General features: G+C 50.1%; 1 protein-coding gene across 3 annotated transcripts in view; it reads left to right on the top strand.

The window, feature by feature from the left end:
* The window catches only part of UBR2 (ubiquitin protein ligase E3 component n-recognin 2), a 1,393,714-nt gene that overhangs the window by 1,335,771 nt on the left and 41,738 nt on the right, over positions 1-16,205 (top strand). The gene's annotated exons all lie outside the window — the stretch shown is intronic.

Raw genomic sequence — 16,205 nt, 5'->3', positions numbered from 1 at the left:
CGCTTCTTCTTACTCTACTATGAAGAGATTTATTTTTTGTACAGTTTCCAGTGTGCAAGGGACGTTACAAACAAATATCTGTGGCAAATCCCCACGAGGTGTGTCTCTTGTGTTTGCGTTTGATGCATGACCATGACCCTATGAACCCACAGGCCGTCCGAGAACAAACAACTCTACTTTGCAAAGCACTGGAAAGCTCCTTGCGGTCCTACTCCAGATCTAAGTGGAGTGTGCTGACCAACTCCCGAAGTCATTCCTGTGGTAGATCATCTTCGTGGTCACTGGAACATGAACCGTGACTCGTTGTGGTATCGGACTCCGAGCGGACTTTGGGCCATATGTAGGTAAAACGTGTTTTGCGATTCTCTAATTGCAATTTTTAGGGAATCACAATTAGAAAATTGCAAAACGGAATGTAGGTAGGATTAGCAAAATATTTTGCGATTCCCACCTATTCCTTATTTGCGAATCCCAAATTGAGATTCGCAAATAAGGAATACCTTGCCATTCATTCCTATGGGCTAGAAGGCCCATAGGAATGAATAGGAAGACATTCTCAATTTGCGATTCTCAATTAGAGAATAACAAATTGAGAATGCAATTTCAAGGTTGCCAATAGGACACCCTTTTGCACCCCTGAAATAAACATGTGTACACATGTGGCGCACATACATGCGCTAAGGGCATGTAAGTGCGCCACATGGCACTTTGAAAAATGCAAAAAAGTGAATTTTTCAAGGAAATCGCAAATTACCACCAACCTGAGGTTGGTGGTAATATGCGATTCCTTAAGCCAAAATTGCACAACTTGGGTGCATCCTACATTGCATTTAAGGAATCGCAATTTGGGATTCCTTAAATGCATTAGCAAAATAAAGAATCGCTAATTTTGCGATTCCTTATTTTGCATGTGGGTTTTTGTGTGCTACATAGCACACTGCCCAAATTGCGATCGCAAACGCCGAAATTCGGCGAATTTCAGCATTTGCGATCGCAATTTGCCTTCCTACATATGGCCCTTTGTCACAACCGAGGCTGCATACAGATCATCAAGTGGCTCAACTGATACTGAATCTATCAATCTCAGACACAATTACACTACCACTGAGCCATGCACTGACAATACATCAGCTTTTTGGCTCTGACTCCAACCAGAGCCAGCCATCTGGAGACGACAGTTGTGAGGATTGGGAAGAGTTAGCATCATTCTATGATGAAGACAGTTGGTACATGGTCCATCTGATAGAGACATCTAGCCCCAGATTCCTTAACTTAGAATATCCCAGGCGTCCGACTGGATCTGGAAAATTATTTGCAGCAGCACCTCTGCACGCCGGAGGACGGCGCCACACGACCCCGCCCTGACATCGTCCACCTACGTGACGTCAGCGAGGTCATATAAGTCCCTCCCAGCGCGCTGACGACAGTTTGCTTCTTTTCCGCGTGCAACGCGGATCCGGAGTAGGCGGTTCCTCTGGCCTGGTTTCAGGCCCCTTTTGACGCTTCGCATCTGGAACAGTGTGCTATGCCTTCGGGCTTTAAAACGTGTACCTCCTGTTCATGGCAAATGTCCGCGATAGACCGACATCTTATCTGTATGTGGTGTTTGGGCGAACACCACGACTCGACGGATTGCGACGCCTGCCAACACCTCAAGCCGAAGTCCCGGCGGGAACGCCAGATGAAGCTCCTTTCGGTTCGTCTGTCCCGGTCAGACTCGTCTCGTCCTCCGGCCTCTTCATCGCCAGCAGGCCTCTCGGGTCCAGTTGCGGCGTCGGTTGCCCTCTGGGGCCCGGAGACGTCCTTCGCCCCTTATGGGTAAGTCGCGGCGCATGTAGCCGAGGTCCTCAACCTCACTTCTATCGTCGGGGGCACTAGTTCCCGGAACCCTCCGGACGTGCACCCCCGGGAGTCGCCCATCCCCTGTCTGCCCTATCCGGGCACGAGGGCGACTCGGACCCAAATGAAGGCCTATGCCGCTGCTCTGCAGGCCTCCCTTGGATCTGCTCCTGTCCATGGGGCGTCCTCAGGGCCTCCAATACTTACGGGGTCCCTGACAGACTCGCCTGTGGGTTCGCCCCCAGGGACAAAGGAGATGTGGTGTCATCAGGGTGCGGCCCGGCTGGGTCCCCCTCTACGACCCATAGCACCCCTGCCGCGTTGCATAGTCCCGTGGGGCTCCCTGTGGCGTCGCAGGTGGTTGCTGGTGCTGAAAGCCTTGCGTCAGGATGCGGCCCGGCTGGGTCCCCCTCTACGACCCATAGCACCCCTGCCGCGCCACATAGTCCCGTGAGGCTCCCTGTAGCGTCGCAGGTGGTTGCTGGTGCTCAAAGCCTTGCTTCGAGCACACCTCGGCATTCCGGACAGGCGTCCGCCAGTCCGGAGCCGAGGTCGGCGACATTCCGGCGCTGAAAACTCGCCTCCCCGGCTCCGAATCCACTTCTTACTTCGGAGTGGGAGCCGGTTGAGGTTGAGTCGGCGCTGGTGTGGCACCGGAGGCTTGCCTCCCCGGCTCTGACGCCATCCCCTTCTTCGGAAGCTGAGCTCGACTCGGCGCCAGACGAGGCAGGGTGGGCGCCCACCTAAGTTGTTATGGCACTGCATCGGCGACGGGTTGTTGACAATTCCCCGGAAGTTTCTGGGGAGAGTTCGGCGTCACCTTCACGTCTGGCTATGCCGGATCTATTCTTGCCGGTGCCCCCCTTAGAATTTATGGACCCGGCAGGATCCCCACCTCCTCAGGAGCCCCATCAGGACCCCCATTCGTCAATGGGGCTTCTTTCCTTTGGGCATTGGTCGCACCTTCAGTGTATTGGAAGACTTAGTTTACAGCCCCCACCTACGGATGAGTTGCTGTCCCCTCCTCGGAGGGCTACAGAGGCCGGTGCGGTGTTTCTTCGAGTAGTCTCCTTAGCCACTCATGTTCTAAACATGCACCACCCTTCGGGTCCCCTTGCCTGTGGACCCTCTGCTTGATGTCCTTCACCATGGGTCGGGGAATGTGGAGCCGCTTCTGCCCTTTGAAGCTTCTCTCTATGACGCCCTTTTGGGCACCTGGTCTCGGCCAGCTTCCGGTGATCCGGTGACTCGTTCTGTCTTGCACCGGCCTGCTCCACAAGATCCAGTTTGCTTATTTGTTCACCCAGACGTGCAGGGGTTTGTTTTGCAAACTGCCTTCCCTTCCTTGCCTCAGTTAATGCTTCCTCCCTCCAGGGAGTCCAGATGGCTTGAGTCGTGAGGTCCTAACATCTTCGCCTCCACTAGTGCTGCTCTTCGTTCACTGAATACAGTGTGTGTCTTGGCTCGGGCTACCTCTGTATTGTGGGACTCTGCAGAGTCTCTTTTTTCGGCCACTTCTGAAGGCGCTCGTGTTGACCTCATTCATCTTCTCCAGGATGGCCATGACCTTGCTGAATTCACGATCCGCTCGGCCTTGGATACTGCCGATTCCTTAGGCCTGGCTATGGCTGGTTCGGTTGCCTTGCGGCGCCATGCTTGGTTGCGGGATAGCGTCTTCCCAGGGAATATCCGGGAGCGACTTGTTGATCTACCCTTTGATGGGGTTCTATTGTTTGATGCCCGCACCGAATCGGCTGTTCGACGCCTCCTTGCGGGCTTTCGCCCTCTCCCTTAAGCCTATATTTCCCAGGTCTTCTTTTCACATGTTCTGGGGTGGTTACCCTTTCATTTAGCATCTTTTTGATGAATTTTGCGTTTTGAGCAGGCAGTTAGCCTACTGTGGCAGTGTTCCACAGGTTGTTGTCAGGCACTCTGTCTGTGGTTTGCCCTAAGAGGTGTTCCCCGTTGTTTGTGGTATCCATACTCCAAGTGGGATACTTGTATTCTATTATATAGCTCTGCTTTGTCATGTGGGCCTAGAGATCCTTTGGGCTCTATGCGTCCCCTAGTGCTCTTATCTTGCCGTTGTACGGTGTTCAATATTATGGCTTGACGCGATCTTCTATACGTCATGGGTCATCTTGCTTATATGCCTCATTCTCCTTCTTGGGAGGTTTTCATGGTGTGTTTCACGCTTAATGTGCATCTACCACCTGCCATTAATGCTCTAGGTGTGATCCTATAACGGTCATGTTGCATGGTCGTGGCTCGTTTACCCTTCTTTGCTATATATATGTATATATGTGTGTGTGTGTGTGTGTGTGTGTTTATACAGGTTGCCATGGGTACTCTTCTTCCTACATCTCCACCTCGCTCCTTCTGCGAGGTCTGGTCCTATGTATCCATGGGTCAGGAAGCTTTTCAGGGCTGCACTCAGGATTGCCCTTGGTCTACGCAGCAGGGTGTCTTTCCGTACACTTAAGTGCACTTCCTTGCTCTTCCTGCATCTTCAGCAATAGGGTCCCTTTTGTGTCCCACTACCTGGGGTGGTTCCCCAGCTTTACACTGCTCCCTTCTTCATACTCAGATACTGAACAATATCTCTTTCTGGACGAGGGTTAATTTTTGCTCACAGTCGGAGAATGTGGTCTAGAATTCTGAGATTCTTTCCTACATACGCCTGTTGGTACTCTGGTGCCTCTGCTTCCACTTCCTTCAGATGTGCCCCTTTCATTAGGAATCACCCTATACTAAGTCGGTTGTGCCTACGAGACAGCTCTTCTGATATCAGTCGTTCTAGGGTCTGCACCCTGCATATCTGTATTTTGGGAGTTAGTTCTCACCTTAGTCTTCAAGCTGCCTGGTTGGGCAGTTCTATGCCTTTTTTAGCTACGCCACCTTGTTGTCTCTGTGACTGTCGGCTCTGTGCGTGTTTCAGTGGTGGCCCGCATCCGCGTGCTTCAGATTGTTTATGCTCGCCCCTGTCCCCCATTTGTTGCCTGGGTGTGCACTTGGCGTGTTTCTTGTTCCCTCCTGTCCTTCTAGGATATTGCTCAGTTTCTACCTCTTGCCCTTCGGTTCCTGGCTGTAGCTTTGCCGACCTTCCTTCCGTGGGCTAGCCTGGTAGGCTCTGATTGCGTCTCTTCATGTTTTCCCTAACCTTTGGTTGGTTTCCACATAGTGTGCCACTAAGCTGAGAGTAGTCCTTCTTCCTCCTTCGTTCTGGACTCTCTCTCTATCTCTATCTCTATCTCTATCTCTATCTCTATCTCTCTCATATAGCTGGTGCCGTTTCTACAGCTCATTCTTAAACAGGTATGGTGTAGCACCATTTTGGCATTTTTTGGGATGCCTTGCCTCCCGTTATCTTTTTCTCTTCTGAGCTAATTGGGTTGTTGTCTGGCTGTCCTGCCACAGCCTTCCCCATTGTGTGTCACTCGGTTGATGACTCAGTGCTTGGGCACTTTCTGTTGTTCTGTCTCCCATTCCCCCCGGGGTATGGCTATGGTATCTATTCTAAGTTAAGCAATCTGCGGCTAGATGTCTCTATCAGATGTACGAGTTACTTACCTTCGGTAACGATGTATCTGGTAGAGACGTTGTCTAGCCGCAGATTCCTTAACGCCGACCCATCCTCCCCGTTCTGCGAGAACCTTGCCAGGTGGGACTTACATGACCTCGCTGACGTCACTTACGTGATGACATCAGGCCGTCCCCTGCCGCTCAGAGGTTCTGCTGCAAATAATTTTCCGGATCCTAAATTAAGGAATCTGCGGCTAGACAACATCTCTACCAGATACATAGTTGCCGAAGGTAAGTAACTCGTTCTTTAATTGGCAAGTGGGATGGATAACTCAGTGGTTCTGAACCTGGGGTCTGTGGACCCCTGGCTGCTGTGGCACCTACTCAGGGGATTCCTAGACTCAAATGACTCTAAGCATTATTTATTGTCAAAAATTATAAGCATTTTGAGCTAAGTAACGTATAAAATAGTTCCTTCTACGAGGATGATAGTTTCACCAAATAGCAATAATCCTTGGGCCTACCATTTTTATTTCCCAACGTATTTGATGGATAAATAATATCTATAATGATATGTTTACAAAAAATCATAAGACTAAAACATATTTTAGTAAGAATCTGGTTGCTAATTCAGGACAAAGTATGTGTGAATGCCAGTGGGCTGCACACCTCAAAGGATACCGGATTGGTTTTCCCTCCTGGACCGGCAACAGAAGAAAGTATGTCCTTCACCACTGTGAAAAGGGAGGCTGCTGAGGTCCTTGACCTCCACCTACCTACTATGGTGGCAAAAGTAAATGTATTGACTGAGGTCCTGCAGGCAGGCACCAACCGAAACTCTTTTGCCTTTCAGGGAAGCCCTCACTGGCACTCTATTGGGCACACCTACAAGTTGCCTGACAATAAGGCAAGAGGTGCTTTTAACTTGGATGTCCCAGTCTGCATAAGAGCCTTTTTGATCTACGGGTATTTGAGTATTTGTTTCATAGATAGAAGCTCTCAGGCTGTCCTAAAACTTGGGGTAGGGGTTCAGAACAATTTGTTGGTACCTTGATTGCTCCAGAGGCCCCTGTGAAACAGGAGGTTGTTATGATAATCTCGCTTCCATCGCCCCAGCTGACCGCACACTAAATAAGAACCTCCTAATCTCGGGTCCCTTGACTGTTCCTACCGATTCCCCTTCCAATTCTCCCTCTTTCCTGACTTCCTAGGCTCCCGACGCTTTGTGGCACTCCACCCCCTGCGCCTTTAATTACTGACTGCATGTTCTGCAATTTCATCCTCCTCAATTTTGATGTTACGTTCTCTCTCTATCCCCTGTGATGCGACGCAACGGTTCACAAAGGTCGAAAATCTACTAAAGTCTTAGTCTGCCATCCAATATGCATGGTGGTTAATTGATTCTTATAATTCAGTAACAATTCCGTCACAAAAACGGCACCTATAGCTTCCTCTGCCTTCTCCATTGGATTTGCTGAGCCAGAGTACCTTTCCAACAAATCATTCATCCTGTCCAGATAATCAACTTGTCCCCCACCCTTATTCTACCTGCAGTTAGACATTTTAGTCACATCTGCTTTAACCAGACATCTCTGTGATCACATTTAACAATGCTTCCTAAACTGCATTCAACACTCAATCATTCTTAGGGACCACACTCAACCATGGCGCTTTCTCCACCAATCTCTCTCACCTCACTTGGCACTATTAATTGCAATAATTAGTTTGCATCTGCCCAGTCTATAAACTTGGAGCACATTCTAGAACTCTTCTCAAAACTGAGTTGAGTTTTCTCGAATGTTGGACAATTGTTTCTTTATGCTCATTATGTCTTAAGGGGTCCAAGGTACATGAACAACAACTCTTCCCATAGTCGCTGGGTTTTCCCTCAGAGGGAGTAGGGCTTAAGGGGAAGGACCCTAATCATTAACATCATTTGAGGGAAGTGATGAGAGAGCTGTCCTTCGGTTTGCCTTAAACTTTCAAGAGTGATCTTAGGACTTCTCTCTTGTTGATCCCTATGGCCCAGGGCAGAATGTGTGTGTGCTCTAGACAACTCCACAGTAGTGGAATCAGCCTTTGATCTGGTCATTGCATTGCCAGCCTATCATAGCTTTCACTTGTGTTCTACCTCCTTGTGCTCCAGCCACTGGAAGTCTTGCTGGCCTGCTCAGTTTCCTGGTGCAACTCCAGCTGCACTCCGACCCCATAAGCAACTTTGCCAAATATGTCAAAAAAATCCACATCCTTGGTATCCGTGCTCTTTTTCCTCTCTTCCTGTTTAATGACCTTGGGGAGTAAGTATGAAGGAGGCAGAGCAGTTTGAGCGCAAGTCCTAAACCTGTCCCTTAGGTGGCTAATTTGATATTTCAACTTTTCTTAAGCATCTTTCAAATTCCGGACAATGGATTAGTGCTTGCGCTTATACACCTCCTCAAACCACTGGATGAAAAGCAACCACTGTTTAGTGTCTATTCTTAGGGGTCTTTCTGCTGTCATTTCATCTGACTAGGACTCTTGCTTGAAGTTTGAGCTACTCACTAAAATTCATGTAAAATAGTCCTAGTATATCTACCATTTCTCTCCATACAAGTCAGTGAAGTATGACCATGTGGCAGAAATTTGTTGTTCTTAGCAGAAAACCTTTCTAGTGTGCAGGTGCCAGGACTGCGGGATGGCATTGAACGAGATATATCACTCATGTTCAGTACCAACTGTATTCTTATCACAAAATCCTGTTTCCCTTGGCAGGTTTGAAAATAAAGTTATGCTTCCTGAAAATGTGCAGTGTAGAATCCTGGGCATTGTGGGTTCTGGATATGCTAAGGCACTGACAGGTTATCAAGTAACACAATACTATGTAAGGCTCCAAACAAACAGAAAGCAACATTCATATTTGATTAAAAATTAATACATTTAAAAATTGTACATATATTTATCTTTCTGATGGATACTTCTAACTTCAGATTTATCTCCTTATGAATTTTCCCCATGCGCTGGACTGGATTGGAAAAACTTAAAAGGAGTACTCCGTCGCACTGGCACATGGCACCATGCATTTCTACAACAACACCATTCCACTTTGGAAGTGATGAACAGGGCCACATATAAGTACCACCCATGCGCATTGACAACCACACCTTTTTTCCTGTGTCTTCAAGACGTGGATCTGGAGCTTTGCTCCTCATTTCTTCACTCTGCAAAGAGATACTGTTGCAATGTTCTATAGTGTGCAAGGGACATGTCACCCCCTAAAATGACAGGGTTTAAACCTCAATGAGACTATTGCAAGCAAATGCCGACAACAACCCTGAACCCGGTCAAACTCCAAAGCAAGGACCCATTCCCGAGGCAGAACTTCCTTGTGGTTAAAGTCTTCAGGTAAAATACATAAGAAGTCCAAGCGGGACTCTGCCCCTTCCCCAACTCTTGTTCTCTTGAGAAGGCGCAAGGGCATCACCATGCCTCCAGATCATGCTTCTGTTCCACTAAGGAGTCCAGTTCCATCTTTGTTCCTGATGCACCCAGAGTTCCAGGATCCTTTGGCGAGGTTGCAGCAGTTCAAAGCCTTTCGAGAGGCAATGCTACACCTCTTTACCAAGTGTCTGGCTCCCTCGGGCGTGCATTCTAGCTGCATATTCCTTACCTTTTGAACTTTCAGGCGTCAAGTTTTTTTATACCCATTTGGTGCGTCTCTGGTGCCTGGAGCGGAATTACAACACAGTTGTGCTCTGATTGCCGGGCCATGGTGCCGAAGGCTTTGAGGGAGCAGTCCCTAAAGCTAATTCCGGTTCTGCATCCGGTGCCACAGAGGTCGCTTCATCGATCTCACTCCCGGTCTCAGTCGAGAGGAAGGTCCGAGCCTGCTCCGAGGGGTCGAAGTCTTCTTCCTCAAAGTCCTCGCAGTCAAGTCAGAAGCACCATAAAGCGTGCTTTGACTTCGCCCCGTCTGTCGTGCAACGTGACGGAGGGGCCTCTGCGTTTAAGGCTACCTAGGTCGGCTCCGCGTTTGCCTGCCTTTCCGGAGCCGGGAGTGACCCCTGCCCAATGAAAAGAATTTTATGATGCCATGTGCACCATATTTGTGTAGCCTGACCCTGCCAGTGCGCCTTCGGACCCCGCAGGTTCAGCTGAAGGAGATCCTGTGGGTTCAGCTGCCTGACGCCACGGCCTCCTCTTGGTTTCGTCCCTGGATCCAGATCAGTGCCGGTCATACTTCTGCAAACTTCCCCGGTGCCGCATCTGACGTCTAGGCCCTCTGTGTTGCCGGCGCTCACCGGTGGTGCCTTCCCCTTTGTCATTCATTCCAAACTAAACGGAGACGGTCATGCACCCTTCAACGCTGAGGCCGGAACCGTATGGCTCCATGACGTTCAGCCTGCCCTATTCTGAAGGGTTAGGCATGGGTGATGAGAATTGAGAGGGCCGGAGCAGGATCCCTTAAAAGTCCCACAACCAAATCAAGATCTGGACTGGTATGAGGACATGCGTGATGCCAGTGGCCTGGACACTTCTTCAAATTCTGGCATGCTATCTCCTCCTAACCTGGCTACGTAGGAGGGAGCCTCATTTGCAATGGTGGTGCGTAGGGCTGCGAAGGTCTTAGAACTGCAGCTTCCTGTGTTGGCAATTAGGACTAACTTCTTGACAGAGGTCCCGCAGCCTGGTATCTTCCTTGAAACCCTTGCTACCTTTCAACGAGGTCTTGACAGATGTTCTACTGTGCAACTAGTCCAAGCTCAGCACAGGGGCTTCTGCAAATAGAACCATTGCCCACCGCCCTGCACCGGGCTACCCAGCTTTCCTCTCTACCCATCCCACCTCCACAGACCTTGGTGGCCCAAGCCTCCACTTCCCATGGTGCGTTCCCTTCCGCACTTCTGGACAGGGAATCCAAAAGGCTGGACAGCTTCGGTAGGATCTTTTCTTCCACCAACCTAGCATTGCTGTCAGTAAACACTGCATGCCTCTTGGGCTGTTCCTCCTATTCGCTATGGGTTACGGTTGCGCAATTGCTGTCCAGAGTCTCTGAGGAGGACCGGGCTCTCCTCTCCCAAGCTGTTAGACAGGAGAGCTGCAGCGAAGTTTGTCATACGATGTGGCTTAGACATGACAGACTCGCTAGGCAGAGCAATTTCCCCAGCCGGGGCCATTAGGTGCCACACCTGGCTGAGAACGTCTGGCTTTTCGGGGGATGTCCAAGCTAACCTCATGTGCATGCCCTTTAATGGCTCCTGTCTCTTCGGAGACAAGGCAGCTGCAGTGCTTGTGCGCTTCAAAGACTTATGGGCTTCAGCCAAGTCCATGGTCCTCTCCACTTCACCCCGGCCTGTGTCTGCTTTTTGCCGATTTTGTGGCTACAGAAGGGGCTTTCAACCACCTATTCCAGCCAGAGGACCCCGCAAGTCCAACAACCTCTGCAGGATCGTGGACGCGATTCACCCCAACCTTGCTGGTCAGTTTGCCAGAAGTCAGGTCAAGCCACAAACCCCTCCTCCACGGCAAAACCTTTCTAGTCCTATCCCTCCAGATCATGGCATCCAGTTGGTGGTAGGATACACCATCACCTCCACCACTGGAAAGATATCACCTCGGACAGGTGGGTGCTGCAAGTAGTCCAAAGGGGCTACTCCCTCCCCTTCGAGACTACCACTCCCTCCATGCCTTCAACTTACTATCAGCTGACGAAGGATCATCTTGCCTTACTCCGGGGGGAAGTCAAGACTTTCTATAGAGAGGATTCCCAGGCCAGAAATAGGCTGTGCTTGCTATTCCCGCTATTTTCTGGTTCCAAAGAAGGATGTAGGCCTTTGTCCTATCCTCGACCTCAAGGCCCTCAACTACTTCCTCAAAAAGGAGAAGTTCAAGATGCTCACCCTTGCTCAGGTCCTGTCTGTTCTGGACCCGGGAGATTGGACAGTAGCGTTGGACTTGCAGGATGCCCATTTCCACATTCCCGATCTGCCAGCCCATCGTCGCTATCTGAGGTTTACGGTGGCCACGAGCGCTTTCAGTTTACGGTTCTCTCCTTCAGATTCACCAGTGCCCCCCAGGTGTTCTCCAAGGTGATGGCAGTGGTCGCAGCCCATATGCGGCAATCAAGGGTCCCAATTTTCCCCTATCTCAACGACTGGTTGTTGAAGGCGGGCTCGACCCAAGCAGTAGTCTTCCACTACCAGACTATGGCGAACCTCCTGCATTCTCTGCGGTTCACTATCAATGTGCCGAAGTCACACCTGACTCCCTCTCAGACGCTTCCTTTCATCGGAGCGTTCCTGGACATGGTGCAGTTTCGGGCTTATCCTCTCAAGCAGTGAGTCCAGGATATTCAGGCTATGACACAGATGTTTCAGCCTCTGTCCGGGATTACGGTGAGAATGACTCAGAGGCTGTTGGGCCTCCTGCATCCTGCTAGTGGACCATGCCAGATGGCACATGCGGGCTTTGCAGAGGGACCTGAAGTTCCAATGGGCACAGCATTGGTGAAATCTCACCAACCTAGTTCAGATATCGGAGGGAACCAAAAATTATCTGTGGTGGTGGCAGACAAACCTTGATTGGGTCAGAGGCAGACCCCTTTCTCTTCCCCACCCATATCTCACAGTAGTGACGGATGTGTCCCTTCTGGGATGGGGTAGCCATTTGGGAGAGATGGAGATCAAAGGACTCTGGTCTGCAGCGGAAGCCAAACTCCATATCAACCTGTTGGAGCTTTGTGCGATCCGGTTGGCACTGAAAGCCTTTTTAGCATCCCTCAAAGGAAGGCTTCTTCAGGTGTTCACAGACAACACTACCACCATATGGTACTGCAACAAACAAGGCGGGGTGGGGTCGTGGACCCTCTGTCAAGATGCCCTCCATCTCTGGACTTGGCTGGAACATCAGGGCCTATCCCTAGAGGTTCAGCACCTGGCAGGTTACCTGAACGCCAGGGCGGGCGAACTCAGACGCCGGTGCCCAAGTCATTCTTGTGGTTCCAGACTGGGCACGGAAAGTCTGGTATCCCGAGCTTCTGCAAATGAGCATCGATCCTCCGGTAAGGCTGCCCCTTCGTGAGGTTCTTCTGTTGCAGCAGCAGGGAAGGGTCCTCCACCCGAACCTGTCCACTCTCCGTCTACTTGCGTTGAGATTGAGCGGCGAAAGTTGACAGCTTTTGACCTTCCTGCCAAAGTCTGTGAGGTTATTCTGGTAGCCAGGCGTCTCTCCAAGAAGTCGGTATATGCCTGCCGATGGCAAAACATTTGTAAATACTGAATAGAATGGTCTTTTGACACTTTGTCTGCCTCTCTTTCAGATGTTCTACTTTTCATTCTCTCCTTTGCACAGCAGGGCTCTGCTCTGGGTACTCTGAAGGGCTACCTTTCAGCCTTGTCTGCTTTCCTTCAGCTGCGAGATCAGCCTTCCCTTTTTAAGTCTCCTCTTGTACGGAGATTTTTTGAAGTTGCTTACCCATCTGTTCCCCCTTCTCCTTTTAATATGCCCCAAAGGGACCTTCATTTGATCCTTACCTTTTTGATATGTGCACAGTTTGAACCTCTGCACAATTGCCCCCTCCGGCTGCTCACTATCAAAACACCTTTTTAGTGGCAATAACTTATGCGAGAAGGGTGAACGAACTGCAGGCACTGTCATCTCAGCCTCCTTACCTGACCATCTTTCCGGACAAAGTAGTGCTCCGCACTAGGGCATCATTTCTGCCTAAGGTGGTAACACCTTTGCATCTGGCTCAATCTGTTACTCTGCCACCTTCAATGCACCCCTGCATCCTTCCAAGGAAAAGGAACGTCTCCATCATCTGAACCCAAAAAGAGCTTTATCGTTCTAATTGATCGTACTAAAGAGTTCTGGGTGGATGACCAACTCTTCCTAGGGTACGATGGAGCAAAGAAGGGGCGAGCAGTCCAGAAGAGGACCATTTCACGCTGGGTCATTCTCTGCATAAAAATATGCTACGCCTCGGTGAAGAAACAACCCCTGAAGGCCTTAGTGCCCATTCTACCGGACGAAGGCAACCAATGGCTCTTCAGCATGGTGTCCCGGTTAGTGACCTCTGTCTAACGACCACATGGTCACCAGACACTATTCCCTTGATTCTCAGGTCCGCAGGGAGGGCCTCTTCGGCTTCTCTGTCTTGCATGATTTCTTAGTCTAAAACCTTTCTGCAGTCCTTCCTCCAGGGATGGGATTGCTTGGGTATCTGTTCTAAGGTAAGGAATCTGCAGCTAGATGTCTCTATCAGATGGACAAGTTACTTACCTTTGGTAATGCCTTATCTGGTAGAGACCTCATCTAGCTGTCGATTCTTTACCGACCCACCCATCCTCCCCACACTGCGGATTAGTTTATTGCCAGGGCTGTTTTCCCTTCAGGGCCCTAGTTGTTTTTTTCACACACCAGTCACTTCATGGCACAGCGATTCTGATGTGGAAAATCAAGAAAAATACTGACGTCAATGCGCCAGGGTGGTGCCTATATAGACGACGCAGACATCACGTCGACGACGAACCCAACACCTACTATGTCACGCGGAGTCGACTAACGCCACCTATCGGCGTGCAGGGGTACTGCTATCAAAAATCTTTTGGATCCAGCCTGATGCTTGCAATATCAAAGGTAAGGAATCTGTGGTTAGATCATGTCTCTACCAGATCAGACATTACCGAAGGTAAGTAACTTGTCCTTTTGACCTGTAAGGACTCCCAGTTGGGTTACCGGCTGCGGATTAGCCCTAAGTGTCGTCTTGGCCCCTTGAACCCGCTTCAGTTCATGTATTGGAACCAAAATCCATGCTGGCTCCTGGAGCTTCGATGCTGGCAGCAGATCAACCAAGGCCACATCCAAATCTTGATATGCAACAGCCTATACTGAATCACAAATGATTCCACTCCTGTGCTGCCACGCCCCCACGTTAAATCAACTTCTTGGCTCCGACTATGATCAGAGCCAGCAATATGGAGATGACAATGGTGGAGATGGGGAAAAGATTGCCCACCCTATGATGATAACTGGCACATGGACCTACTGGATGCCAGTAGGCTGGACGCCTCACCTGATACTAGGTTACTTCCTCTTCTTCCAGGGAAGCAACAGAAGAAAGTACTTCCTTTGTTACAGTGATTTGGAGTGCTGCTGAGGTCCTTGACCTCGACCTCCCCACTAGGAAGGTAAAGACAAGTGTGTTAGCGGACATCCTGCAGCCTAGTGAGGCACTGACTGAACCTCTTTTGCCCTTCAGCCAAGCTCTCACTGACACACTGCTGTGCAAATTGGCTAATCCATCTTCTGTAATCTTCCCCCCGTCAACCGACCGGCCACCCTCCAACATAGACAGGCACCAGGAAACCTGGACTTCTTAACTCAGCATCAAACCCCTGAATGTCTGGTGGTGCAGGTTCCCACCAGTAGATGAACATAATGCCTTCCCGACCACCCCCCCCTGACAAGGAGTAAAAACGAGTAGATATATTGGGCAAGTGCATATTCTCCTCAGTCACCCTTGCCTTTAGGTTGGTTAACCAAGCTGTCTGCTTGGTTTCTACACCCATGCATTAGGAGATCTTACCTGCGGTCCCAGAAGACTTACTTGCTTCCATGGCCCAAGCCATTCGATTATGTGGGTTGGGCTATGGGAACCAGCATTAGGATTCAATGACACGTATGGATGAGGTACACTGACTTCTCTGGAGACATCCAGGCGTCCTTGATGGACACGCCTTCCAACAGCTCCTGCTGAGAAAGCACCAGAACTTTTTAAGGAGAGCCGAGCCACAGTACACTCTTTGGGCCTTTTAGTTCCAGTCTCCCCAGCAATTTCACCCTTTTTGGGGATATACCAGGGGTTTGGCCTATTGATTTCACACTCCGCCGCCCTCTCAACAGACCTCCAGGTCCTCTTGAGGTTGGGCTGTGGGCCCAACAGACCACGACCTGGTCATTAGGAGGTGTTCTCATCTCAAACCCCAACCACAACTTCAGAACCTCTTTAGTGTGCCTTTATTGGAACACAGCTATCTGGTAGGAGACGGGATCAGCCACTTCCTGCAGCAGTGGCAACACATAACCTACAAATCGCTCCTGCCAGTTGTCCAACTGAGCTATGTCCTTGTAGAAAGCTGGATCTGTATATACTATACCAAAATGAGGTATAGTGTGCACAGAGTCCAGGGAGTCCCCAAAGGTATAACAGAGGCTAAATAAGGTAAGTCATAACAGCTCTCTTTGTGGTAGTGTGGGCGAGCAGCTAGGCTTATCCAGAGGGTGTGTGAAGCATTTATTGTATTCACTCAATCAAGACTGATGGCACTCACTCAGAGACAGAATCCAGACCAATTGGGTAAGTATGAAAAAGGTATACTTATATATCTGATAGAGACTACTAGCCGCAGATTCCTTCACGTAGAGTTCTCCCCAGGCGTGAGACTGGACCCGGAAAACCTTTTTGCCCAGCATCCCTGCGCGCTGGGGGGAGACGGCATCACGCGACTCCGCCCAGGCGTGGTCCGCGTACGTGACGTCAGCAAGGTCACATAAGTCCCGGCGCGCCTACGTCAGTTTTTCCCTTTTCCGCGTGCAACGCAGATCTGGTTTGTCTTCTGGGCCTGTTTAGGCCTTTCCCTTATGCTATTGCTGCATGTGTGGGAACAGTGTGCGAATGCCTTCAGGCTTTAAAATTTGCTCGTCGTGTGGCCGCCTCATGTCGGCGACGGATCCTCACCCCATCTGTATATGGTGTTTGGAGGAGCACCACGACTCCACTGATTGTGAGGCGTGCCAGCAGATGCAGCCGAAGTCCCGGCGCTGGATGAAACTTCTTTCGGGCCGTGTGTCCAGGTCACCGTCGTCCT

This window comes from Triturus cristatus, chromosome 6 (genome assembly GCF_964204655.1).
Source record: "Triturus cristatus chromosome 6, aTriCri1.1, whole genome shotgun sequence".
In the NCBI taxonomy this organism is placed as follows: Eukaryota; Metazoa; Chordata; class Amphibia; order Caudata; family Salamandridae; genus Triturus; species Triturus cristatus.
This window is presented reverse-complemented; position numbering and strand designations above follow the sequence as displayed.